The sequence below is a fragment of the Lepisosteus platostomus genome, chromosome 16 (genome assembly GCF_059453375.1).
Source record: "Lepisosteus platostomus isolate fLepPlt1 chromosome 16, fLepPlt1.hap1, whole genome shotgun sequence".
Taxonomy (NCBI): Eukaryota; Metazoa; Chordata; class Actinopteri; order Semionotiformes; family Lepisosteidae; genus Lepisosteus; species Lepisosteus platostomus.
Genome location: NC_142626.1, coordinates 21,708,145 through 21,735,838, shown reverse-complemented (window position 1 = coordinate 21,735,838; position 27,694 = coordinate 21,708,145). Strand labels below are relative to the sequence as shown.

The window sequence follows — 27,694 nt, the reverse complement described above, 5'->3', positions numbered from 1 at the left end:
TGTTTAGGGAGAAATGGAATACTGGTGTGTATTTTTTTCTTTAAAGTACCGAGACCAGCCATATACTGTATGTTTATGTTAAGATTTCCCTTCAGTGGTAAAATTAGATATGAATATTCAATACTTAAACAGGCACAGTTAAGACATTAAATATACATATACATATTGTATACAGTACAGTTTGCATACGGTAATATGTTTATGTTACGCGATTAAAAAATAAATAAATAAAACTGAAAGGTCCAGCACCAGCTGGATTCAAACACACAACCTGCTAGTTGGTAGTCACGTACCTAGACCAGTAGGCTACAAGACAGCTCGCATGAACAGGCAGGCGAAACAGCCCTACACAGCCCTGCCGCAGTACACGGATATAATCATACCGTTATTAAATTCTTGAGATACGCGATTCCATATTATATTCCCTTTTAATCAAATTCTAAAAGCATGCTTGTTGACTCCGGTATCACATTAGTTAAAGACTTCGAAGCTTACAATGTTTAGGGAGAAATGGAATACTGGTGTGTATTTTTTTCTTTTCATGATAGGTGTCGCATTTTAAATCATTTTCGTAGTTAGAAATTATGAAACGCCCTGTTAAAAGCAAGGAATTTTTTATGCCCGTTGAAGTAAAACAAAATGCCTGACAAAGTATGGCTTGGACAGATTCCAAGTGCTTGTACAAATGTGCTAAAGAAATTATACTTTGAGTATACAGGTTGTCCAAAGTCATCCATTATTAATACTATTAGTAATATCTTCAGTAAAGGCTTTGATGCATAAATATTTCTGATAAAGGTAGGTTGTGTACTTTTGTCCAACTGAGCAATCTTGCTTTCATAAAATATACCAACATTTTAATGACTGATGATTAACATGCTGTAATACACAGTTCAAAATTAAAGGCTCAAATGCTGTACATGAGAGGTTAAGCTCCCCCTGGCGGTTTTACAAGGCGACGCCGGATAGTTAGTCACGTGACACACGTGAACTGTGTGATACCCCGGTGGGCGTGTCGCGGTATGCCGCGAAATACCTCACCCATTTTGAATGGCTGCATCTGTATGCTGACTAAATCCAAACGTGTCAAGCCTTTTGAATAATAACGCAATTAGAAACTTGGCGTTTGGTGATGCACTAGATTCAGTGAGGTATATTGCACAGTTACTAACAACGGTGAGCTTTATTGAGGTGGATAAGCGAGATTTAGAGCACCTAAGAGCAGCTTTAGAAAGTGTACAATCCCTGATTCCAAAACTGATCCAGGCTTTCGCTACTAACCTCTTAGACATAATTTCTACAGAGGATGCAGCTCTAAACCTGATAATTCTATTTCCCGGTTCATTGGCGAAGATCACTAGTGATAAATTACTAAGCATGCGGTCTAAAAACTGGTTAAAAGACCGACCTCTTACTAATATCAAGCATTTTTATGCTAATAAAATAATTAAACTGGCAAAAGCATGTTTGTTGAGACATAAAAGATTCAGAGAGAGGCATCAGATTAACCAAGGTCAGCCTGAACCACACAATGAGAATGTATCGGTAGAAAATAACTTAATGGCCAGGGGTGCTGTAGCAGAACCGGATGGCGATAACTTTGAAAACCGAGAACTGGTTGTGATGATCAATGTGAATCAGGTTGGTGGCGGTGTCGGCGCGAATAGAGACCCTTAGTTTTCCTGGAGCGTATACATAGTTATAACCGGTCTTATAATAATTTTAGAGCAACAGAGCACTATGAAGAATTTGTTTTGTTAATCTTAACAGAATAGCGTAGTATGTAGACGCTGTGCATGGTGCAATCCAGAGAATATTGGATTAACTTTTGCCATCCGTGTGCCCTATTGATTTGTACAGTTGTGTTTGTCTTAGGGAGGGTTTAACAAACCCTTAATCTCATGCAGAAGGCACCCTGGAGAAATAAATGCTGCCGTTTTTTTAAATCACATCTCAGACCTCTTACCGAGCCACACAGAAGTTCTCACAGATGACGGCCTCCGATTAGTAGTGACGATAGTTAGGAATATGCAGGGGGGTGCCCGCAGAAGATTTAAATCCGTTCTGTACAGCAGGGTAATTGAGTGGAAAAAAGCGCACCTTATCAACTTACATTACACGGGCAGTATTTTGTGTTTCACTGGAAGTGTGTACGGTTTGTTAAATGAAGGTTGTACCGATGGGGAAATGTTACAGGGTGCTAAACGAATGCACAAAGAGTTGGGTTTTCCAGAGAATCTGAAAATTAGTTTGTCAGACATTACAGCTTTTGAAAATCATTTAAAGGTAGTCATTACAATTTTGTACCATGATCAGGGTGATTGGAAATATTTTACAACGGGTCCCACACCGCCAGATTCTAAAATACTTTTTGTTCTACTGCATGAAGGTCATTTCTATGGGGTTTTAAATATTAAAGCTTTTCTGGGGTCAGCGTATTTTTGCAGTAACTGCCATGCCGCGTATAGTCACAAGAACGCACATGCCTGTGTTAAATCTTGTAAAACTTGTTTAGATCCCCACTGTTGCGAAATTGATGCAGAAATTCACAATTGCCCGGTCTGTAAGGTCTTTTGTCGTTTTGTCGTTTTGTCTTTTGTCGCTCAGTGTTTGACGAGACACTTTCAGAATGTAGCGACGGGTGTTAGAAAGTGTGAGAACAGGTCCTTTTGTGAGAAATGTGGGGTTTATAACCTCGCAAGTCACAAATGTAAAGAGAAACTGTGCTTGCGGTGTAACAACGTTATCAAAACGCCTGACACACACCTGTGCTACATACAGTCTTTGGACAAACCCAAAATTTCAAGCAAGTGCATTTTTTTTACTTTGAATGCATGCAAGAAACTGGGACACACATTCCAAATTATGTCCACGCTCTTCATATTAACGTAAACGAAGCTGGGAATTTTACAGTGAAACTTGTTTAAAGGATTTTGTGTGTAATTTATCAATGGGCATTTCAAAAACTATACTTTCATATCACAAAATGGTAAGGGATATGACAATTACCTAGTAATCAGACAGTTGCGAGATGGAAAGATGGCCATTGAACTAATTAATCAGGTGGTAAAATAATGTGTTTGACCGTAAAAGCTCTGAACATCAGATTTATCGATTCTCTTAACTTTCTCCCTATGAAATTAAGCAAATTGCCATCTGCCATGGGATTCTCCGGGGCTAAGGGGCATTTTCCGCACTTGATGAACACTTCAGAAAACCAAAGATATGTAGGACCATTGCCACCGCCAGAACTTTACGGCGTTAACTACATGCTTCCGAGAGAGAAAGCCGGGTTTTTGGTTTGGTATGAAGAACGCAAGGGAACTGTGTTTAACTTATAGACTGAACTGAAACGCTACTGCCAACAGGATGTAGCAATTCTAAGAGAAGGCTGTGTCAGGTTTCGGGACAAGGTCATGAACATCGCCAGACAGATGCGTATGACTGAGTCGGGGGCTGTTTGCGTTGTGTGCATTGACCCCTTTCAGTTTGTGACGATCGCTAGTGTGTGCATGGCCAGGTTCAGACTTTTGTTTTTACAGGAAGAGATGATTGCGTTGCTACCCCATGACAATTACTAGGACCTGCAAAATCGATTTTCTACACCCAGCATTCAATGGTTTATGTACATCGAACACACAGAGCACGTTAAAATCCAACACGTATTAACCACACCTGGCGAGTTCAAGGTCGGACCATATTTTCTGGATGGTTATGCTGTAATTAACGGAGTGCAGACAGCCTTTGAGTTCAACGGATGTAGCTTTTTTCATGGATGTAGTGTTTGTTATTGTGAAAACGATTTTAATCTGCTGACAAATACTACTTTTGGTTGGTTAGAAAGACGATGGTGAAAATTAATTTTCTCAAAATGAGAGGTTTTAATGTGTGTGTTTTGTGGGAGCACAAGTTAAGAGACATGCTTGTTGAAAATGGAGACTTGAGGAAATTTCTCACAGCTACACAGTTACCAGAGCCACTGCAGCCGCGCAATTCGCTTTTTGGGGGGAGAACAAATGCCATTTGTTTGCATTACACAGCACAATCTGGTGAAAAAAATATTACTAGGATTTCACCAGTCTGTATCCGATTGTGAACAAAACTAAAAAATACCCACTGGGTCACCCCAGAATAATTTATAACAACTTTAGAGATTTAAAACGGTATTTTGGTTTAGTGTAGGTGAAAGTTTACCCACCCAGACGTTTGTACTTTGTAGTTCTTCCAACCAAAATTGACAAAAAACTGTTTTTCACACTGTGTCGTAAAGATGCAGCCATTCAAAGTGCGCGGTACAGACTCGTACCGGAGGTAATTGGCTACGGCATCGCGCATTGTGACGCACCATGACGCGCGATACCGCGGTACGTGATTGATTGACCTACAGGGGCACTCGTGGTCCGTTGGTCTGTCGTAGAAAGATTTACAGTAAACATCTTTACTGTGCCCGTTGTAGTATTGAATACTTATATGGAATTTTACCACTGAAGGGAAATCTTAGTAGCTGAGCATAAAAAGAATAGGAGCATACTGTAACGTGTGTGAAGGCCATAAACGATATTAATTTTTGAACATAAACATACAGTATATGGCTGGTCTTGGTATTTTAAAGTAAAAAATACACACCAGTATTCCATTTCTCCCTAAACATTTTAAGCATCGAAGTCTTTCCAATTCCATATTATATTCCCTTTTAATCAAATTCTAAAAAGTATGCTTGTTGACTCCGGTATCACGTTAGTTAAAGACTTCGATGCTTAAAATGTTTAGGGAGAAATGGAATACTGGTGTGTATGTTTTCTTTAAAGTACTGAGACCAGCCATATACTGTATGTTTAAGTTCCAAAATTAATATAGTTTATGTCCTTCACACGCGTTACAGTATGCTCCTATTCTTTTTATGCTCAGGTACTAAGACTTCCCTTCAGAGGTAAAATTCCATATAAATATTCAATACTTAAATGGGCACAGTTAAGACATTAAATATACATATACATACTGTATACAGTACAGTTTGCATACGGTAATATGTTTATGTTCCTAAATCAATCTCTTTTATGAGCATGTGAAAGGCATGGTGAATCGATTCTCAAAAATGACTGTACTTTGCATGATTGGAAACAAATGCATGATTGCGAAATGCTCTATAAAAATTTACTCTATTACAAATTTACTCTACACACACATACACAATAGAAGCAGGAAGCAGGAGCAGGGACCGTTGTCAGAAGGGAAGAAGGTGACTATTCATTGTTATCAAAAATGACTTGGATTCGATCATGTTGTGATATTTTGAAATATAAAAGTCAATTGATTGTCCATAATATTGCTATTCTATTTTTTTGAAGAAATGTTTGTTAAAAGAAAAGTCACAGTGCCAGCTGGATTTGAACACACAACCCAGGAGTTGGTAATCAGGCATGTAGACCAGTGGGCTACAAGGGAAGTCACACGAAGAGAGAGGCGAAACAGCCCTACACAGCCCTGTCGCAGTACATGAATATAATCATCGTTATTAATTTCTTTAGATACGCGATTCCATATTATATTAGCAGAAAAGCTTAAAACTACCACTTTTTCACACGCTATTTCACATGTTAGTTAAATACTTCGATGCTTAAAATGTTTAGGGAGAAATGGAATACCGGTGTGTATTTTTTCTTTAAAGTACCGATTCCTTGAATCTGACTGGCTGACACCCTTCTGAAGTGGTTCCATAATATCTGGTATACGGAAAAGAAAGCGTTGATAAAAAAGCCTGGATTCTCATGTATCTGATACAAGTATCTTTTAATACAGTCTTTGCTGTGCTCTTGAGGATCCTTGTGATATTTTGAGCTCTAGTTGAATGATAATTGTCGCATTTTAAATAATTTTCGTAGTTAGAAATTCTGAAACGCCCTGTTAAAAGCAAGGGAGTTTTTATGTCCGTTGAAGTAAAAGAAAACGCCTGACAAAGTAGGGCTTGGACAGATTCCAAGTGCTTGTACAAATTTGCTAAAGAAATGATACTTTGAGTATACAGCTTGTCCAAAGTCATTCATTATTAATACTATTAGTAATATCTTCGGTAAAGGCTTTGATGCATAAATATTTCTGATAAAGGTAGGTTGTGTACTTTTGTCCAACTGAGCAATCTTGCTTTCATAAAATATACCAACATGACTGATGATTAACATGCTGTAATACACAGTTTAAATTTAAAAGCTCAAATGCTGTACATGAGAGGCTAAGCTTTATTGGCTCTTCCTGGTGGTTTTACAAGGTGATGCCGGATACTTTCCGGCATGACGTCAAATGACGCGATTAACCCCTTGATACTGCGTGATACAGCGACACGCCCACCGGGGTATACTGCGAAATACCCCACCCATTTTGAATGGCTGCATCTGTACGTGTGCTGAAACAAAACAGACCACTCCCTGCGAGCACAGTAATGAAGATAGTGCCCTGACTGGTGTCTGGTGCACCCCTGAATTACAGACAGCCTATATAGAGTGAGTAAAATGTATGAAATTTGGCATTTCGAAAAGGCCTCACACGATCTTTTTTCTGACTACATCAAGCTGCATCTGAAAGGGAAACAGGAAGCTTTGGGGTTTCCAGAGTGGTGTACTGATGTCGTTAAACAACAACAATATATCGCCGAATATTATGAAAAAGAGGGTGTCCGACTGGACCCCGGCAACATTAAAAAGAATCCAATTGCCTTGAACAGTTTGTGGGGCAAGTACGGGCAAAGAGACCCAATTTACCACAGACCACCATTGTGAGAAGCCCCGATGAATTGTTCAGGTACTTATTTGCGCCTTATCATGAGGTGTCAGCCTGTGAGTTTATCGATGAAAACACAGCTTGTGTTATGTGGAAACACACTAAAGACCACTATACAGGCCATTCAAACACTAACATTTTCATCACTAGCTTCACAACCACCTATGCCCGCTTAGAGTTATACAAGCTGCTGAATGCTTTGCAAGACCGCTGTCTGTACCACGACACAGACTCCGTTATCTTTGTGAATCGTGAGGGGAGTGGAATCCGGAACTGGGTGACTACTTGCGTGAGCTGACCAACGAAATCTATGCTGGTTTAACACATCACAGAGTTTGTATCAACAGAACCAAGTTGTATGGGTACAAACTGTCTGGAGGGAAAGCCCGTTTAAAGGTGAAAGTTATTACGCTCAATGTGAACAATTGTGAAAAAGTTAACTTTGAGAGTCTGTGGGACTTGGTTTTTGACTATGGCATTAACCCTTATGATGAGCGCTGGGAATTTAAACACATTTCTATTCAACTGCCGATGATCGTGCGTGTTAAAAAGGATTGGCGCATTGAGACCCGGACCTTAAAGAAAACCCAGAAAGTGGTGTACGACAAGCGGGTGTTGCAAGAAAATTTTACATCGTTGCCATAAGAATATTAACACGATGGATGTCAGGTTAAAGCACCCTTTTTCATGCATTTTGTCTGGACCCTCAAATTGCTGTAAAAGTTATTTTATAACTTTATACTGTAACTCTTGGCGAACGGTGATACCGTTACCCGTAAACACAAAAACGTTATCTGGTGTTACAGCTGTTGGCAACCTCTATACACGGAGTTACTTGTGAAATTTCCATACATTCAGTTTATAGAAGGTCTACCGATGTCGTATTCCAAAGATCAACTACTGCCACCTGATCGAGTAAATTTGATTATAGTTGATCATTTGATGGAGTCTGCGTGTGAAAATAATGAGATAGAAAAAGTTTTTACCAAATACGTACACCACAGAAACCTAAGCATTATGTATATCATCCAAAATGTGTTTTGTCAAGGCTGGAAAAGTAGAACCGTAGAGTTAAATACAAAGTACACAGTGCTGTTTAAAAACCCTAGAGATAAACTACAGATTACAACCCTGTCCTGGCAGATGTACCCCAGTAAAGCCAAATTTGTTTTGGAAACGTTCGATGACGCTACTAAAAAACCTTTCAGTTTCTTGTTGGTGGATTTATATGCCAACACCCCAGATGACTATTGCTTGCGAACAGGTTTTTTCCCCCAAGATGTACCCACGGCTTATGTATTTAAAAAAATCTAAAATCGGTGATCATAGACTCAGTCGAAAAAACACGTTCGGTCTGTCTACATGTCTTCCGGCATTCTTGTACCTCAGAAACAGCTCAATCGACTCCGGGAGCAGTCCGACAACTAAAGCGATGTGAGAAAAATAACAATCTGCAGACTGGATGATGAAATGAGAGACATTCTTCAGAACTCACATCTGGCTGAATATGAAAAAGTGAAATTGTACAGCCAGGTATTACTATGGTATTTGACATTAGTACGCCAGGAGACTTCTGAAAAGGGGACTTTAACCATTGTACTACCCGAAAATGCGGCTGACAGACTATCACACACGTTACTGCAACAACCGTCATCGATCGACGCTGACTTTGGGTATATTTTAGACATCGTGTCTCAGCGGTTCCAGAGAAATTGTTAAAGACCATGGCCCGCAATGAACCGTTAATAGCGTGGAATGAAAAAGGAAAATTTGTGTACAAGGGGTCACCCGTTGAGGGCTCTCACATGATTGATCTTGTCAGAGCTCTCACGCAGGAGGAGCCAGTTGCTGCTGGTAAGAAGCCAAAAGATTGGGATGTATTTATGGAGGCTATGGCCGAAATCAACGTACCGGGCACTTTGCTAGCCAACGCTGGTAACCGAGAGCTACTTGAAAAACTCAAGTCTGCCCCGCCGGGGTGTGCAGCATCTGTAAAAACTTTAAAAACCCCTGTAGAGATGTCAACGGCTGACCCGGTATCTAAGATAACGGCAGAAATGTCTAGGAGATGATCATTAATACCGAGACCCACATGGTTGTCTTTGTAACATTTTTTCTCTCACCTGAGGGTATGTGTGTTTGTGATAAATGACTTGACTTGAAATGTATATTTAAAAAGCGTGAGCCTTATAGTTACGGTAAAAATGTTTCTAATAAATGACTTGGATGCAATGTGTATTAAAAAAGCTTGAGCAATATAACCTTATATAACCATGAATGTATAATAAAAATATTGTATTGATTTAAATTTATATTTTGTGTTCTTTTTAAAAAAAATAATAACCACACAATGAAATGGTTTGAATTCATTTTTATTTTGGATGGGTGATTAACATTTATGACATGTTTTAAATTGTCGTAAGCACACACATAATTGAACATTCGTATTCTCAAATGGCTTAAAAGGGTACAGGAGTCTCTGTCTCACACGTCGTAGATTTTTCAGAAACATTTCAACGATGCGATCATTCTGGATTGCATTCGTAGAATAAAGTTCTAAAATGTTTCTAAAAGATAAGCCTTTACATCTATGGTATAGAAAAAAGACGCAATGTAGTCCGCAGGTCACTGCAAAAGAATCTTGCAATTGTCTGTTGTTGTAAAATATGGAATTAGCACTTCTGTTTAAGAAATCAATAATGTTCTTGGGAAGAAAAGGCTTCGGGTGAAAATCCGTAGGAGTCGAAAAATTCTGCTCCGTCGTCATCTGGTAGGTAAATAGCGAGCCAGTGTTTACCGGAGAGGTAGTGTGGGTGAGTATTAACTATTAAACTCAAAAGCCGCTGGTCCAGTCTCTCGATCGGCAGTGCATCGCTGGGGAACACACCTAGAAAACTGTCTCTGGTGTAGCAGTCTCGGGTTAGAATGTCTTCGAGCTGTTTGGTGTTCATCTTTATGTGTAGGTTGTGTGGCCCCCGTTTTTTTAGCTGAAGTCGTAAATGACTTGACATCTCATATCAAGCTCTATCACGTTGTGGAACAGAGCATACACAACCATGTTAACTGTAGTGGGTAGCGGTTGTGCAAAGCGTATTTAAGCTCTCAGATTACCCGTTTTAATAAGTGAATAATGACCTGTGCACTCATCGTCGGGGCTGAGGTTGAAAGCGAACAAAGTGTAACCGCATCCATACTCCTCGCGGTCCACCAGAAGAGGTTTGTCTTTCAGACGCTTCCCGGCTGTTTCCGCCAGATTAAAATATTCACGGACGCAATGTCCATTCTGGAAGTCTGGTTGAAGCGGTTTAGTGGGGATTTGTTCTCTGTCCGCGTAGAGAATTAACGTTGTAGTGTTTAAAATTGAAGGGGTTTTGTGTAAAACTGCCACTGAATGCTGCGTTGTCCACAAACCCCAAAATTACCACTTTGGGCAACTGCCCGAGAAAGAGGTTTTCTTGGTTACACATGCGGCTCCCTACAGGCAGACTGAAGACTTTCATCTGTACGTGGTCTATGGGGTATTTAGCGTTGGCCATCAGGAGTGCTTAGGCATGTCCGAGTCTGACCCCTGGTGACACTCTGACTCTTTTCACAAACAAAGATGCCGAGAGTAAGCAGAAAGCATCTCTGTTGCGCATGAGTTTTATTTTCAGGTCAACGCCATTCAGTAGTAGTTTGTCCTGAAAAAACAGGTCTGCGTGAATGTGACCTAGGAGCTCCAGATTTCAGCTTTGCATCATGTATGATGCTCTTTTTTGGAACCCCAGATCGTGTTGCCTGGCTGTGTCTTTGTAAAAGAGCCCGGTTGAATACTGCGTCTTCAGCGTCTCTTCACTGTAGTTCAGGACAGACTCTATAAAGGCCCTGTATGGATAACAGTTGTTGCTCTGGCTGATCAGCCGGACTCCCATGGTGATGTCAACTTGGCTGAAGATGGCAGCGATGGGGTAATTTACCAGACTCACATGGGCTGCTGCATCAATGTCCCTGCCGTCTGCTTCCATTATTTTACAGGTTAAATAGAGCAGCGTGTTGTTTAAATCTAAATAATCTTCTCCATTGCCTGCAATGTAAAATTCCAGAGGTGCGATTTCTGTTAGGGCCGTGAGGGGTGGAAATGGTCAATGCTCACCAGCTAGACGTTGCCTATTAACTGGTGTTTTATGATATCTGTGTATATATACATGGTGTTAAATCCACCAGTCATATCGACGGGGTACAGTGATGTTACACTTCCGACATCCGATTTGAAACCCAACACCCTCGCCAGACGGTTATGCATGTGCATAACAACAATCCTTACAGACCGGCTAATGGGGTTGTTACATCAGTTAACTTGGATTTTTCCGCAGCACGTTTCATTTCATGCAAGAGCTGCTCGATGTTGCTGTAGTACCCTCTAGGTAAGGTACATGTCCATATAGTCATGAGCTCTTCGCTGACGAACAGAAAATCTTCATCTTGATCAAACGTGTTTAGCGTATGCGGATAATGCAGCTCGACCAGACCCACTTCCCAGCCCCCGTCCAGGTCAATCGCCTTTGCTAGATACTCTGTGAAGTACATGCTGGTGTTCTTTGGAAACATCTTTGATGATGAATTACTGGCCAGCGTAACATAGAAGCCATTGGGGTTCATTTTTCAGCACCTCTATATGTCTCAGAATTCGGATGCCTTTACCCAACTATTGAATTTATCGCTCCAGCCGTGCCACTTTACCAGAAGCTGTTTGTTTTTACCACGCCCCCTGGCTGCTAAACTCTTTTGGACGCGATTGATGCTCTCAGCACTGGGGTTTATCTTCTGTAGCTCTTCTGCGTAGAAGGAGCCCTTAATGTCATCGCCTGTTTAGTCCTGCAGTTTGTAATAGGGTCTTAGAGCAGAGGTCCGCTCTTTGACAATGAAAATTTCATCTGTGAAGGTCTGTTCATACCCCTTCTCAAACACTCCCTTTATTTTGGACACCCACACATGATCACCCGCATTAAATTAAAACTTTTTTTCTCTTAAAGTGTTCGCCATAGACAGTTCTCCACACCTCAAGGGAGTTGTTGGTCGTAACAGAAGCCGGGCTTCGTTTAATTGTCGTGTGGTAACTATGATTATAAGAATAAATAAGATCAGATAGGACGTTGATATAACTAAAGGTGTTTTTGTGTGTCAGGTACCGCCACATTTTTGTTTTAATAGTTCTGTTAAACTTCTCTACTACACTAGCCTTCATATCACTGGCCATAACGAAATGTTCAATATTCTCATGTTTGAGAAAATTTTTGAAGGTCCTGTTAAGAAGTTCCATTTGTAGCTTTTTAGGAGTACGACCCTCTTGCAGTATATTTCGGAAAGCGCTTGTCACGACCCCTCCAGACTTGGTTTACAGTGGCACGACCCAGACATATTTAGACAACATGTCTATACACGTTAAGACGTAACAGAAACCATCGTTGAACTCGCTGTACTCTCTCATGTCCACCAAGTCGGCCTGCCACTGCCAGTCCACTTCGGGTACCAGCGTCCTGTATCTCTTAAAACGCACACGCACCGGCTTGTGCAGCATATAAGCGAGCTGGCCAGACAACCACTCGGCCACCTGGCCGCGGCTGGTGCCGCTCACACCCCGGGAACTCGCGGCCCTCACCAGACTCACCATGCCGCAGTAACTCCCTGATTCCCTAGGGTTATAATAAAGCGTGCTCAACCCCGCGGCAGACATGATTGCCTTCCAACCCGCGTCGCTAATACGCGATTTATCCACTTAATTTATAAATCGAGGGCATGCGGCGGCGGGGCTTTTGGACCCTGAGGCTCAGGACCACTCGGTGGGGGATGGCGGGACATCCGACCCTTAACGACACACCATTGGCTCGGGAGGGGGCGGGACATCAGACCATAGCAACGCAGCATTAGTTGAAAGGGGGCAGGACATCCGCCCACCGCTAACTCCCATTGGCTGGAAAAGGGGGCGTGGCACCTGTCAAAAAGTCTAATGAAAGGTGTCGCTTTATACTACTGTTGGGTTCTTATAAATCTGGTGTTCCTCAGGGCTCATTACTGGCTCCACAACTATTTAACACTTACATGTTAACTTTTAGTGAGCTATTAAGATCACATGGTCTCATTGATCATTTCTGTGCTGAATATACTCACATATTGTCATGGCTGACATTCCTCCCCTAGAGGGCGTTCCACTACTCCTCTCATTAGTTCCTTGATTGTTTCTATGTTCCCCAGGTGTGGCCTGTTATGTCTACTGCTATTTAAAGCATAGCGCCTCCAGTCTTCGGGGCTCAACATTAGGGTATGAAAGTCGCAAGGCCCGCCTAGCACCCTGCGTATCGTAGCCCTCCTGAGGGCATAGGCCTCATCCCCAACACCTCCCGTGTTCTGAGCCTGGAGGACCTCGCCCCGTTATCCCGGGATCTCCATGTTGGTTGAATGTTTTCCCCATTCCCGGGGATTTTAACCTTGTCATGTCTCAGGATGGATCTATTGTTAATTGACTCTTGGACTGTGCCCTGACCCTCCTTCAGACCTGCTTGGATTTGGAAGACACTCTTTGTCTCCCCCGCTCACTGTCTCATGTACTGTCACTGTTATTGTGCACCACTAAATCCCTGAGTATTTTCCCATACCACGCCTCCTCTTTCCTCCAGCTCTTAACGCATCACATAGGGTCTACTACAAAACCCGACACGAACTAAAAACCCTGTCCGTAACACATATGTGTTCATAGTAAACCTGTCACTGAAGTGGTTATCTCAGCACTCTCTAATAGGATCTCTGACATAAAAACTCAATATTTCCTTCACTTATACTGAAAAAACTAAAAGATATGCTTCTTGGCACCTCCCATCAATTGGCACTGTACTTGAAAGCTTGGGGGCAATATTTGGAACTGGTTTGTCTTCTCTAGAATTGATTACTGCAATGCTGGAACATCTGGGACAACAATGCATTCTCCTAACAATCAATGTCCAAATCACATTGTGCCAAAAGTAAAGTCCAGTGTGAAAGCCATTGTGAGAACATAACAGTAGCTATACTAGGAGGTGTAAAGGTGTGTGTGGTGTGTGTATCTCATCATCCAGTGATGCAAGTACACTTTTTTCTCACTGCACAGATAGTCACTACCACATATTGGCTGCAGAGATCATATTGATTTTCATTACCCTGAAGAGATCATCAAGGGTTTTAAGTGTTACATGCTCAAATATACATAAGTTATCTTTATGTTGGTTTTAGTTTCTCTGAAGGCAGCTCTGAGAAACTCTGTTTTAGGTCTGTCTGGTAGCTACATTTTACAATTTTTACATAAAGAACAAGGCATCTCAATTAAACTAAAGTGTTATATGTGACAGGCAGTACGGAGGTGCAGTGGTAAGGATGCTATCTTGTAACCACTGCTGCCCAGGATTCAATTCCTGGCATGCTGTCTGCATGGAGCTTGTGCATTTTCCCTGTGTTCACATGGGTTTCCTCTGGTTGCTCTGCATTCCACCAACAACACACTGATAGGTTAATTGATTTCTGGGAAAATTGTCACTGGTATGATTGTGTGCGTGTTTGTGACTGTCTGTGTGTCCTGCGAAGGAATGGCATCCTGTCCAAGGTGTATTCTTCCTTGATTCTGCTGCTTGCTGGGATAGGCTCTGGGTCCCCTGCGATCCTGTTTTAGATAAAGCAGTTAGAACATTAGTGAAGGAGTAATGAGTGATGCAATTAGGCTTCTATAACCCCTTTAATAAGGTATTTATTAAAAGGTTTATCTAAAGTAATGGAGCATGGATCAAAAACTGAATAAAGAACAGGATACAGTAAAAAAAGATTTAAGGGTCATCACCTCTGATTTGAGTCAGCTGTGTCAAACACACCATTTTAGGTTTGACTCTGTAGCCGATAGCTACAGAGGCATTGTCTACACGTGGGACCAGCTGATCACGTTCACTGGAGAGAAGCCATCGGTTCCAGAGGAGCTGAGGAGGAGAAGCCGAGGCTGTAAGGCTGGTGCGACGCGAAAGGCAAAGAGACGGAGATTTAAACCCTACCTTCCTTCGATCATCATGGAAAATGTGAGGTCCTTAGTGAACAAGAATGGACGAACTGGGAGCGTTGGTGAGGAGCCAGAGGGAGTATAGAGAATGCAGTATCATGTGTTTCACCGAGACGTGGCTGCAGGAACTTATTCCATGCTCGAATGTTACCATCGCTGGCTTTCAGACAGTGCGGGCGGACAGAAACACAGAGAGCGGTAAGAGGAAAGGAGGGGGGCTCTTGGTGCTTGTCAACAACAGATGGTGTAATCCTGGACATACTCATGTTAAGGAGTGCGTCTGTAACCCGGACATCGAACTGAAAGCCATAGGACTGTGCCCATACTATCTGCCGCAGGAGTTTACATGCACCATCTTTGTTGTTGCTTACATTCCACCTACGGCAAACGTTGAGGCAACGTGTGACGTCATAAACACAGTCACAGCCAGGCTACAAACAAAGCACCCTAGCGCTTTTATAGCTATTTCAGGGGACTTTAACCACGTCTCTATTTCCACCACTTTGCTTACTCTCCACCAGTTTGTTAAGAGCCCAACCAGAGAAAACAAAACACTGGACTTTATATGCCAATGTTAAGGATGCATATACAGATGCAGCCATTAAAAACGAGTGAGGTACACCACGGTACCATACGGTAGGCGTATTGCATCCTAACGCGGTATGACGCAGTGTAACGTGTCATATGACGTCATATCATAAAAGTATCTGGAATCACCTTGTAAAACCGCCAGGAGGAGCCAATCAAGCTTAACCTCTCATGTATAGCATTTGAGCTTTTAAATTTAAACTGTGTATTACAGCATGTTAATCATCAGTCATTAAAAAGTTGGTATATTTTAAGAAAGCAAGATTGCTCAGTTGGGCAAAAGTACACAACCTACCTTTATCATAAATATTTTAATTATGCAGAAATATTTTAGGCATCAAAGCCTTTACCGAAGATATTACTCATATTATTAATAATGAATGACCTTGGACAAGCTGTAAACTCAAAGTATTATGCTGGTCCACATTATTTGTAACCGTCATTTAAAATGAAAAGACTTTATTTTTTCATCGACAAAAAGTAGCACCACAGCATTTTGTTGATCTAACTAACAAAGTCGGGACATTAGCTAGCCAATAGGATAAAGGAATAAATTACTTTTTTTGTTTATTTCTTTAGCACATTTATTTGAACATTTCCATCGATTGTACAAGCACTCGTCGGGCATTTTCTTTTAGTATAACAGACATAAAAACTCCCTTTATTTTAACAGAGCGTTTCATAATTTCTAACAATGAAAATGATTTAAACTGCGACACTCATCATTCAACCAGAGCTCAAAATATCACAAGGATCCTCAAGAGCACAACAAAGACTGTATTAAAAGATACTTGTATCAGATACATGAGGATCCAAGCTTTTTTATTTATGCTTTCTTATTTACGCTAAGACATAGTCTTTAAAATTTATCACACAGTAAAAAGTCAAATTTTAGGGGCATCCGTATACCAAAGATTATGGTACCGCTTCAGAAGGGTGTCAGCCAGTCAGATTCCAGGACCGGAATTATCTGTTTTATAATCGAGAATATGTAATCACATATCTAAATAAATTAATAATGATATTAATTTAACAATCTAAATATCTAAATCTATGTATCTATATAGCTGGTAGTATTACTGTTTTTCACTTTCTTTGTAAACACGTTTTGTAAACACCTGAATCGCAGGTGGATTCTGTTTTTTGGTCTGTTATGGTCTGTAGCTCAAATCCTGCTTAACTAAAAATTAGACACAAGAAGAGTATTATTGGACAATGTTGTGAGGCTCTGGTGGAATTTCTCTGTAAACTGAAGAGTTATAGAGGAGACAGATTGTGTATCGCTTCTTTTGACATTCCAATGTTAATGCGACACGGAAGATAATGTGGTGTATTGGTCGTTAGTGAAAAGATTTAATCATTTAATCTCTTTACTGTGCACATTTTAATCTGCTTAGTATTGTATATTTATATGGAATTTTACCACTAAAGGGACATTTTAGTAGATAAGCATAAAACGCAGAGGAGCATAACGAAGGTCATAAAGGTCATAAACGATATTAATTTAGGAACATAAACATATTATGTAAACTGTATGTTGCTGTTATTGGTATTTTAAAGACAAAATACACACCAATACTCAATTTCTCCTACAGTATATTGACATTTTTTATATTTCAAAATAACAAATGTTTTTACTGTACTGTATGTACATTACACAGTGGTACCGCAGGTTGAACTGTAGGGCGCAAATCCAGCATATTAATGTGCATTCGCCTGGTGCTGCGCTGTTTTCATCACTCTCAGCGGGAGTGCTGGCTGTGACTAATTAAACCGGTTTCACAGGTATCTTCAAAGTAGAAAGCACCGAGTCTTCCAGCGAAAGACACTCCCCCCCTCCAAATCCCCTTTTTTTGCTTACAGTAGTAGTACTTAAGTACAGTACAGTACAGTAAGTACAGCACTTACTTACTGTAGTACTTCTCGCATTAAGAAAACTAGGCATTAGCATAAACAATAAGTAATCAATAATATTAAATTCAGCACTGTAATAAATTGTGCTAATAATAAATTCTATTCTACTCTGAGAATGTAGGGGGGAGGAAGAATGCCTGTGGTCTTTTCACTGATGAACTTGTGTCAAGCTGTCAACAAAAACCAGCTGTCAAAAAAACATTTTTTTTTAAATGTCAATTGTGTGTCCATAATATTGCTATTTTGATATTGCTAATTGCTATTGCTACTGAGTCTCTGTGTCTACATTACATTGTTTGTGAACAAACAGGTTTCACAGCCACTGTTGTTTCATAATAATTTAACAATATATGTAAATGTTTTAAGATATGTTTATATTGTGAATGTCTGTAGATTGTATCTTATTTTTAGTTTTTGTTTTGTTTCACGTTAATTTTATAAGGGAGAGTGTCATAGAGACGACTCCTTTACCCCCCATCTTGATTAAAATATTTTAATTTTTTCACAATCTGGCAATGCAAGACAGAATTCACATTCCCTGCAGCCAAATGGCCTTGCAGATCAGAAAATCAAGGAACAAAACAATGATCGCGCCCGGCTCCTCAATGGAATCGCTTTAACATGCTAATGCATTGATGTAACACTCTGTGTCTACAGTACATTGTGAACAAACAGGTTTCACAGGTATTTTCAACCCCCAGCCACTGTTATTTCATCGGTTGATATCCTGTAAAGCGCTTTGAGGAGCCACCTTTAAAGGCACTATATAAAATAAAGTTTATTATTATTATTAATATTGATCATATTTTTCCTCCCAGAACTTGTAAATTGTTGTTGTTATTGATGTTGTTATCCTGTAAAGTGCTTTGAGAAGCATACTGTCCAGCTTGTCAGGTGCATTCTCTTTTAAAATAATAAGTAGAGTTTTGGGGTTATTAGTGCTCCACTTACAGCAACCCAATGTAAATACATTTTGTCTCCAAATCCACCACCACTTGTATGAATCATAGCCCTGCCAAACAATACAAATTCCACTGCAATGGTTGTGTGCAGGAATTATTCAGTATGGCATCTCCATGTTCAAATAAACACTGCTCTGTGTGCAAATGCAAATGCATTTAAAAAACTTTTTTTTTTAAAAAAACCACCTTTAAAGGCGCTGTATAAAATAAAGTTTATTATTGTAAGAAAACCGGCTCAGGGACGCCAAATATGTAATCATAGCCAAAATGTAATGTAGTGGCTCTCTGAAGGCACCAGTTCTGTAGGGTTTGGGCATTTACTGAGACAATTATTAATTGTAGCAGTAAATCACAAAGTTGATTCTTTTGATGGCTTTAGAGTCCAACCATGCGACATAACTCAAACAACACACACACACAGGTACCAATACACGAGGATACATTTATTAATACATAGAATATGCCTTAAACCTAACACATCTTATCGAGAGGGTTATCAGAATACAAAAGGTATATATTCAGTCAGTTACAAAGTGTTACACATATCAAGAGGACATACGTTCAGTATATCATTCATTTAGACCGTTTCGTAAATGAACTTGGTTATAACTTCTACATTAGATACTCGAAACAAGTACATAACTCTTAGGAATTAAATTGATATCAACTGGTTGGGAAAACAATTGAATTCTCGAGCTGTAATGCATTGAAGTTGAATACTCATCCAATCTCTGGGGATTCAGATCTCCCGCGGGCACAAAGAAACAGTTGCAGGCTGTTGCTGTCCAATCGGCGCTCTCTGGCTATGTGCCAGGCTGTGCTGTGCGGCTTGCGACGGTGCGCTGAAGATGCTGCTGACCGGCTAGTTAGTGTTGGCTTTAACTAGCAAAGTTTGTGCACAGGAGAAAAGATGACTGTGGGTCCCAGCAAGTCAGGAAGAGGACCGGTTCGTTCCTGATGAAGAGCTAGTTCTGAATAGTGATTCAGCTGTCCACAGTTCCGACCTGTTCACGAGGCCTGCTGCTGGTGCTAACCTCGGGTGGATCCTCTGGTTATTCTCTGGCAACCTCCGCTCTAGACTCTTAGAACAAAGGAACGTTCTGGTACTCGGACACACTGGCCGTTCCGTGGTTGTCCGGGCTGAGTCTCAGGATGGTCAGGAGGCGCGCTGCGAGAATGTCCTGCCCTTGGGAGCCTTCTGCTCCTGGGCCGTCCTGCCCTGGAATTCTCCTTTGAATTCCCTTTAGAAAAGTCTCAGAAGGTCGGAGCTCTGTGTTGCCTGTTTTTACCTGGAGGAACTTCAGCTCGTTGATTGGCTGAAAGTTCCATGGGCATCAGAGTCCCACGTGGGTTACTCGGCCCTACCAGTCCCTGATTGGTTGATCAAGGTGAGATATGAGTCACTTACTCCTGACACTTAGGAATGCAGTCCAGATGTCCATCTGGCACTCCCTAGACAGATAGGCGCCAATGGATGACCATTGATCATGATAGCCAGGCTTAGCTAAGTGCATCCCCCTTTGGGAGCTGTCCTTATCAAAGGAACCATCTTAAATCAGCCTGCATGAATAGTTTCTCTTTGGCTGCACCACAGAGATGAACAGAGAGATGAGGCCTAATTTGGGAAAGCTCAGAAACACTTAATTCTTTCTTATTAATAAGCCTCGCCGCTACATTATTATTATTAATATTGATGATATTCTTCCTCCCAGGACTTGTAAAATTGTTGTTGTTATTGTTGTTATCCCGTAAAGCACTTTGAGAAACATACTGTCCAGCATATTGTATTTCATTGCACTTTGACAGATCGTCTTATAATCCCTTGTTGTTAGAATATCCCCCAAGAGGATATTCCTCCCAAGAGGATATAGAGAATATCCCCCAAGAGGTATCCAGGTAACAGTGAAACGGGCGTATAGTCTTGGGAGATCGCCCATTTTCCATGTAAATAGTTCCCTGGTTCCGCACCCCTTGGTGTCTCTCTCTCTCTCTCTCCGGAGGCCATCAGGAAATGGGAGCGGGGCAGCCTAAAGGGGGGAAGGTCGCCCTTGAGCGATGCTATCCCCGCACCGGAAAGCCAGAAGGAGCGCTTCACCCTTCCTGCTGTGGGAAGAGTTGGCCACAGCCGGGGCTTATTCCTTCCCTGCCTCACCGAGGGCAGACCCTGCCAGGCCCTTGTCAACACCAGTTCGACCATCACCCTGCTGCGGCCAGGTGTCCTGCCGGGCATCGAGGCAGCAAGACCCCCAGGGCGCTCACCGTTCACTTTGGGGTTGCAAGGGTGAAACACCCCTTCTACCTTGCCCCAGTCCGCGAGGACTGTATCCTGGGGTTGGACTGGTTGCAGCAAGTGGGTAGTTGCCTAGACTTGGTCCGGCGAGAGTTGGTGAGGCAGGGGGAACGAATCAGTCTCGCGGTGGGCGGGGCGGGAGATGTCCAGGGTGTGTGGGTTGACCGAACGGGAAGCAGAGGTGGCAGGGGCCGGCGTCGCCTGGGCCTGTCGGAGCCGCAGGTGTCGGGGCGAGCGTGCCAGAGCTGACTCCCAAGATGGTGAGATAACCTCGCCACTACCCGAAGTCTGTAAGGCACTCTGTGCACTGTGGGAGGCCTTGGAGGTGAGGGACAGGTTGCTTCCCTCCTTTAGGCCGCCCCGCTCCCGTTTCCCAACAGCCTCCAGAGTCCCCGGGGATCCAGCGCCTGGCACTCCCAGGCGATGTGCTCCCCCAGCATCACCGCGCTGGCCGTCTCCTCCACTCCATCTAATTCCCCGTGCTCCCCTTCGTTGGTGCCCACCGGTCTCCTCAAATACGGCATCAGCCTGCTCAGCTAGAGCCAGGGCCTGCTCCAAGGGGACCGGCGCGGCCAGCATCATATGGCGCTGCACCTCAGTCGGCGCCAGGGCCCAGAGGAACGCCTGGAGCGCTATCTCCCAGTGGGCCTTCTCCAGGAGAGTAAGGTAACCCTGGCGGGCTAAGTAGGCCACGTCTGCGGCAACTGGACCCAGTGGCTCTCCTGCTAGGCTGCAGCGTTGGGCCAACCTTGCCTGCAGCAGTCTCGGCGCCTCCCCTCTCCTGCCAAAACGCCTCGGGAGGGCCGACGCCAACGCCGCGTAGTTGTACCACTGGTCCCTGGGTACATCCAGCAATGCCTGGCAGGCCACCTCACTGCCGTCCTGGAGGGGAAGGCCTGAGACCAGCCGTTTGCCCAGGCCGCCATCTGGAACTGGGCCTCGAACATTTGCCATGGGATCTCCCCATTATAACGGCTCGGTCTCACCGGCACAGGCTGGAGCAGGGGTAGTGGGCTGGACTCCGCTGGTCTAGCGTCTCCTTCCTGTCACACGGACTGAGGCAACCCAGGAAAGGGCCCCCCTACCGCTGTGTAGGTCACCGTGGGGTAGCCCTGATAAGGGCTGTGGCCACTGGCAGTGCTGAGGGGTCATCCCGGCCCCTGGCGGCTGCTGCTCACCCCCAAAAGGCGCTTTAGGGGGTCACTCGGATGCTGGGGGAACTGGGGCTTCTCTGAGTCCGACATCATCAGCCGTTCACTGTCCATCCTCCCGCTTTGACACCAATGTAATGAATTTGGGTTTGTTGAGGACAAACAAAGAGACTCAAACTTGTGGAGTTAAAAACTGCGCTTTATTTCATCTCCGGCACCACCCGACAGCAACACTCCCATGCCCAGACGAGAGAGAGACACAAGACAAGCCCGCCAAGAGCGCGGGCCCGAGAGAGAGAGAGAGAAACACCAAGGGTAGCGGAACTAGGGAACTATTTACATGGAAAATGGGTGATCTCCCGAGACTGTACACCCGTTTCACTGTTACCTGGATACCTCTTGGGAGATATCCTCTATATCCTCTATATTCTAACAACAAGTGATTATAAGACGATCTGTCAAAGTGCAATGAAATACAATATGCTGGACAGTATGCTTCTCAAAGCGCTTTACGGGATAACAACAATAACACCAACAATTTTTTCAAATCCTGGGAGGAAGAATATCATCAATATTAATAATAATAATAAACTTTATTTTATATAGCACCTTTAAAGGCCAGCAGCCATATCACCCTGCAACTCACAACTGGCAACCCACTGAAGCTAAGCAAGTGTGAGCCTGGTCAGTACCTGGATGGGAGACCTCCTGGGAAAAACTAAGGTTGCTGCTGGAAGAGGTGTTAGTGGGGCCAGCAGGGGGCGCTCACCCTGTGGTCCATGTGGGTCCTAATGCCCCAGTATAGTGACGGGGACACTATACTGTAAACAGGCGCCGTCCTTCGGATGAGACGTAAAACCGAGGTCCTGACTCTCTGTGGTCATTAAAAATCCCAGGGCGCTTCTCGAAAAGAGTAGGGGTGTAACCCCGGTGTCCTGGCCAAATTTCCAATTGGCCCTTACTAATCATGGCCTCCTAATAATCCCCCTCTATTAATTGGCTACATTACTCTGCTCTCCTCCCCACTGATAGCTGATGTCTGGTGAGCGTTCTGGTGCACTATGGCTGCCGTCGCATCATCCAGGTGGATGCTGCACATTGGTGGTGGTGGAGGGGAGTCCCCATTACCTGTAAAGCGCTTTGAGTGGAGTGTCCAGAAAAGCGCTATATAAGTGTAAGCAATTATTATTATTATAAAGGTGGCTTTAAAAAAAATTAAATGCATTTACAGAGCAGTGTTTTCTTGAACATGGAGATACGATACTGAATAATTCCTGCACACAATTATTGCAGCGGAATTTGCATCGTTTGGCAGGGGTATGATTCATACAAGTGGTGGTGGATTTGGAGACAAAATGTATTTACATTGGGTTGCTGTAAGTGGAGCACTAATAACCCCAAAACTCTACTTATTATTTTAAAAGAGAATGCACCTGACAAGCTGGAGAGTATGCTTCTCAAAGCGCTTTACAGGATAACAACAACAATAAAACAACAATTTACAAGTTCTGGGAGGAAAAATATGATCAATATTAATAATAATAATAATAAACTTTATTTTATAGAGCGCCTTTAAAGGTGGCTCCTCAAAGCGCTTTACAGGATATCAACCGATGAAATAACAGTGGCTGGGGGTTGAAAATACCTGTGAAACCTGTTTGTTCACAATGTACTGTAGACACAGAGTGTTACACCAACGCATTAGCATGTTAAAGCGATTCCATTGAGGAGCCGGGCGCGATCATTGTTTTGTTCCTTGATTTTCTGATCTGCAAGGCCATTTGGCTGCAGGGAATGTGAATTCTGTCTTGCATTGCCAGATTGTGAAAAAATTAAAATATTTTAATCAACATGGGGGGTAAAGGAGTCGTCTCTATGACACTCTCCCTTATAAAATTAACGTGAAACAAAACAAAAACTAAAAATAAGATACAATCTACAGACATTCACAATATAAACATATCTTAAAACATTTACATATATTGTTAAATTATTACTTTAAATATATACTTTAAGTTACTGAAACAGCCAGTTAATAAAATCGTTAGAATTTTGTTCTTGTTTGGAGGTGGGGATATTCTGACAACAATTGATTTAAAGACAATCTGTCAAAGTGCAATGAAATACAATATTACGCTGGGTAAACGTTCCGAGGTCAAATTCTTCCGCGACAGGGGTACCTTTAAAGCGGAGATGACGAAAATAAAGTTTATTATTAATTTGCTGGACAGAGAGGAGAACATTATTATGCAGAACACAAAGATAACGATTTACGTTGCATTGCCAGATTGTTATCAATAAAAATATTTAATTAAACACAGGTTTGTGATTTAAATGGAAATGGGGGTGACAGGAACTCTTAATCTAAATAAAAATAAAATAAATAAAACAGGTTTCAATAGTTAATAACCACTTTTTATGCGCGAAACACGGGTGATTTTTCTTCCTCCTGATCAGTTTAGAAATCTGTGTACACTGTAAGGTTTTTTCTTCCTAATTAAACTTTTAAAATACGCGTATCGAATAGAAGCAGCATATATGCTGTTTTCTTCCTGCTATGTAGAACAGATCAGCAAGTTTTTTTTTCTCCAATCAGAGGGGTGTCAGATGGTGTCAGCCAATCACCATTCTGAAGCCTACCGTAATCTCTGGTATAGGGACACCCCAGAATCCTGTCGCATTTTCATTTTAGGAAATTATTAAACGCTCGGTTAAAAGCAAGGGAGATTGTCAGTTATAGTGGACATAAAAACAAGAGTTTGCTGCGGTGTTATTGGAAACCCAATTTTAACACAAATTGCCAGCATTATATTCTAGAAGACACAGACCAGCACCAGACCAGGAGAATAAATGAAAATGCAGACAAACTACGGATTGGACAGTTTCCAAGTGCTTGTACAATCAATGGAAATGTTCAAATAAATGTGCAAAAGAAATAAAAAAATAATTTATTCCTTTATCATATTGGCTAGCTAATGTCCTCTCTTTGCTAGTTACCTGTGGCTGTGTTTCTGCATTGCGTAATAATGAGTAACTATATTCTCAGGCGGAGGAACGTAAACAGCTTAATATTCGCGTTAAATAATTTTTTAAAATTAAAATTCATTCTATACAGCAATCGCATATTTGGGGACCGTTTCATAAAACTTTGATGCTTAAAATGTTTAGGGAGAAATGGAAGACTGGTGTGTGTTTTTTCTTTAAACTACCAAGACCAGCCATATACAGTACAGTTTACCTACAGTAATATGTTTATGTTCCTAAATTTATATCGTTTAAGACCTTCAGATGCGTTATGCACGTCTAAAATTTCCCTTTAGTGGTACAATTTCATATAAATATTCAGTACTAAGCGGATTAAAATGTGCACAGTAAAGAGATTAAATGATTAAATCTTTTCACTACCGACCAATGCACCACGAGTGCCCGTCGATCATTTTGGCCAGCCAATCACTTACCGCGGTGCACTGCGGTGGCTTGTGGGTAGTTGCGTGCGGTACGGGTTTGTATCGTGCATTTTGAATGGCTGCATCTGTAGTTCCACAACCCTTCTCCCCCTTGGCAGATCAGATCACAACCTTGTCTTGCTTACACCACTATACACGTCTATTGTCCAGCATCTACCTGCGACCATGAGGACTGTGAGGAGATATGGAGGATACAGGCTATGGAGGATCTAGGTGGTGTTTTGGAGGCTACCGAGTGGGATGTGCTGTGTGAACCACATAGGGACGACATAGACTGCATGGTGGACTGTGTCACTGACTATATTAACTTCTGCATAGACAACAAAATCCCCAACAAAGACGTACACTGCTTTTCCAATAACAAACCCTGGATCACCAGCGACCTGAAAGCTCTTCTGAATGACAAGAAGAGAGCCTTTAGGAGGGGGGATAAGGAAGAGGTCAAGCGTATACAGAGGGAACTCCAGTAGGAAGGTAGAGGACAAGCTGCAAAGGAATAGGGTGAGAGATGTATGGAGCAGCATGAGAGAGATCGCTGGCTTCAAACAGGCTGGGGGTGCAACGAGGGGAACCTGGAGATGGCCAACGAGTTGAACCAGTTTTTTAACAGGTTTGATTCAGGCCCCTCTGTGGCTCAACACCCATCCCCCCACAGCCACATGCTCCCTAACCCTTCACAGCTGCGACTGCCCAACACCTCCTCCATCCCCCGACAATCATGGCCACCTACAGCTACGACCCCCAACAGCTACTCAGCCCCCCATCCCCCACAGCTGCCATTCTACAACACCTCCACCATTAACACCTGCAGCACTGACAGTGCTATGAGCACCATCCCCCAGACCAGGCTGACCATCATGGCTGACCAGGTGAAGAAGGAGCTGAAGAGGCTGCACCAGGTTAAGGCCACAGAACCAGACAACGTCTGTCCCAGAGTTCTGAGGGCCTGTGCTGACTGTTCAACCTGAGCCTGCACTTGGAGAGAGTCCCTGTGCTCTGGAAGACATCATGCCTGGTCCCGGTACAAAAGAATGGGCTCCCCTCTGTCCTCAACAACTATAGACCAGTTGCACTGACTTCTCACGTCATGAAGACACTGGAGAGGCTGGTCTTATCCCACCTGAGACCCCTGGTTAGCTCATCACTGGACACCCTAAAGTTCACCTACCAGCCCAATGTTGGTGTGGAGGATGCGATCATCTACATGCTGCAAAGAGCCTACTCACACCTGGACAGGGCTGGCAACACTGTAAGGATCATGTTTTTCGACTTCTCCAGTGCCTTCAATACCATCCAGTCCTTACTTCAAAGGAGGAAGCTGGAGGAGATGCAAGTAGATGCCTCCATGACCTCGTGGATCACTGATTACCTGACAGGCAGACCACAGTCTGTGAGACTTCTGAACAGGTAGTGAGTAACACAGGGGCTCCTCAGGGGACGGTTCATTCTCCATTCCACTTCACCCCCTATACTTCGGACTTTAAGTACAACTCAAAGTCATGCCACCTGCAGAAGTTCTCAGATGACTCTGCAATTGTGGGATGCGTCAAGGGTGGGCAGGAGGAGGAGTACAGAGGACTGGTCAGCAGCTTTGTGGAGTGGTGTGGGGAGAACCACTTGGAACTGAATGTAACAAAGACAAAGGAACTGGTGATAAAAAAAAGTCAAACCTGTCTACATCCATGGGAGTGGCGTGGAGATGGTGGACTCGTACAAGTACCTGGGAATGCACATCGACGACAGACTGGAATGGTCTAAGTACATCGAGGCCATCTATAAGAAGGGACAGAGCCGACTTTACTTCTTGAGGAGGCTCAGGTCCTTCAATCTATGTAGTAATATGTTCTATCAGTCGGTGGTAGTGAGCGCCATTTTCTAAGCAGTGGTATGCTGGGACCCTGGGATTAGAGCAGTGGATTCTAAAAGGCTGAACAAGCTCATCAGGAGAGCAAGCTCTGTCATTGGGTCTGACCTGGACCCCTTGGAGGTAGTGGCTGAGAGGAGAATGGTGTCCAAACGACAGGCCATCATGGACAACATCTCCCAGCCCCACTATGACAGGCTTGTAGAAATGAAGAGCACGTTAAGCAATAGAATGATTAATCCACGGTGCGACAGGGAGCACTACAGGAGGTCATTCTTGCCTTCTGACATAAGACTGTACAACACATCCACCTTGCCTCTGGGCAGAGACAACATTGACAGTGACCTGTTTCTGGACTGAACACATCTACACATCCATTGCTCTATTTGTTCTTTTTTTTTTGTTTACAACCGTTTTTTGTGCAATATATGCCAGGGACCCATGAAATACATTTATATTTATATTGATATCTATATTTACATCTATATTTATATTCATATGTGCAATACGATTTTTCTGCATACTGTTCTGTTCTAGTTTGTTCTTTGTGTGTCCTGGACTGTGAGTTACTCTTTTAGTGCACCCTTCACTGTACTGATTGTATTTCCCTCACGGGATCAATAAAGTATCTATC

At 42.7% G+C, this 27,694-nt stretch overlaps 1 gene segment (V, D, J or C); it reads left to right on the top strand.

Moving 5' to 3' along the window:
* The window catches only part of LOC148647025 (Ig kappa chain V-III region MOPC 63-like), a 482,291-nt gene that overhangs the window by 149,254 nt on the left and 305,343 nt on the right, over positions 1–27,694 (top strand).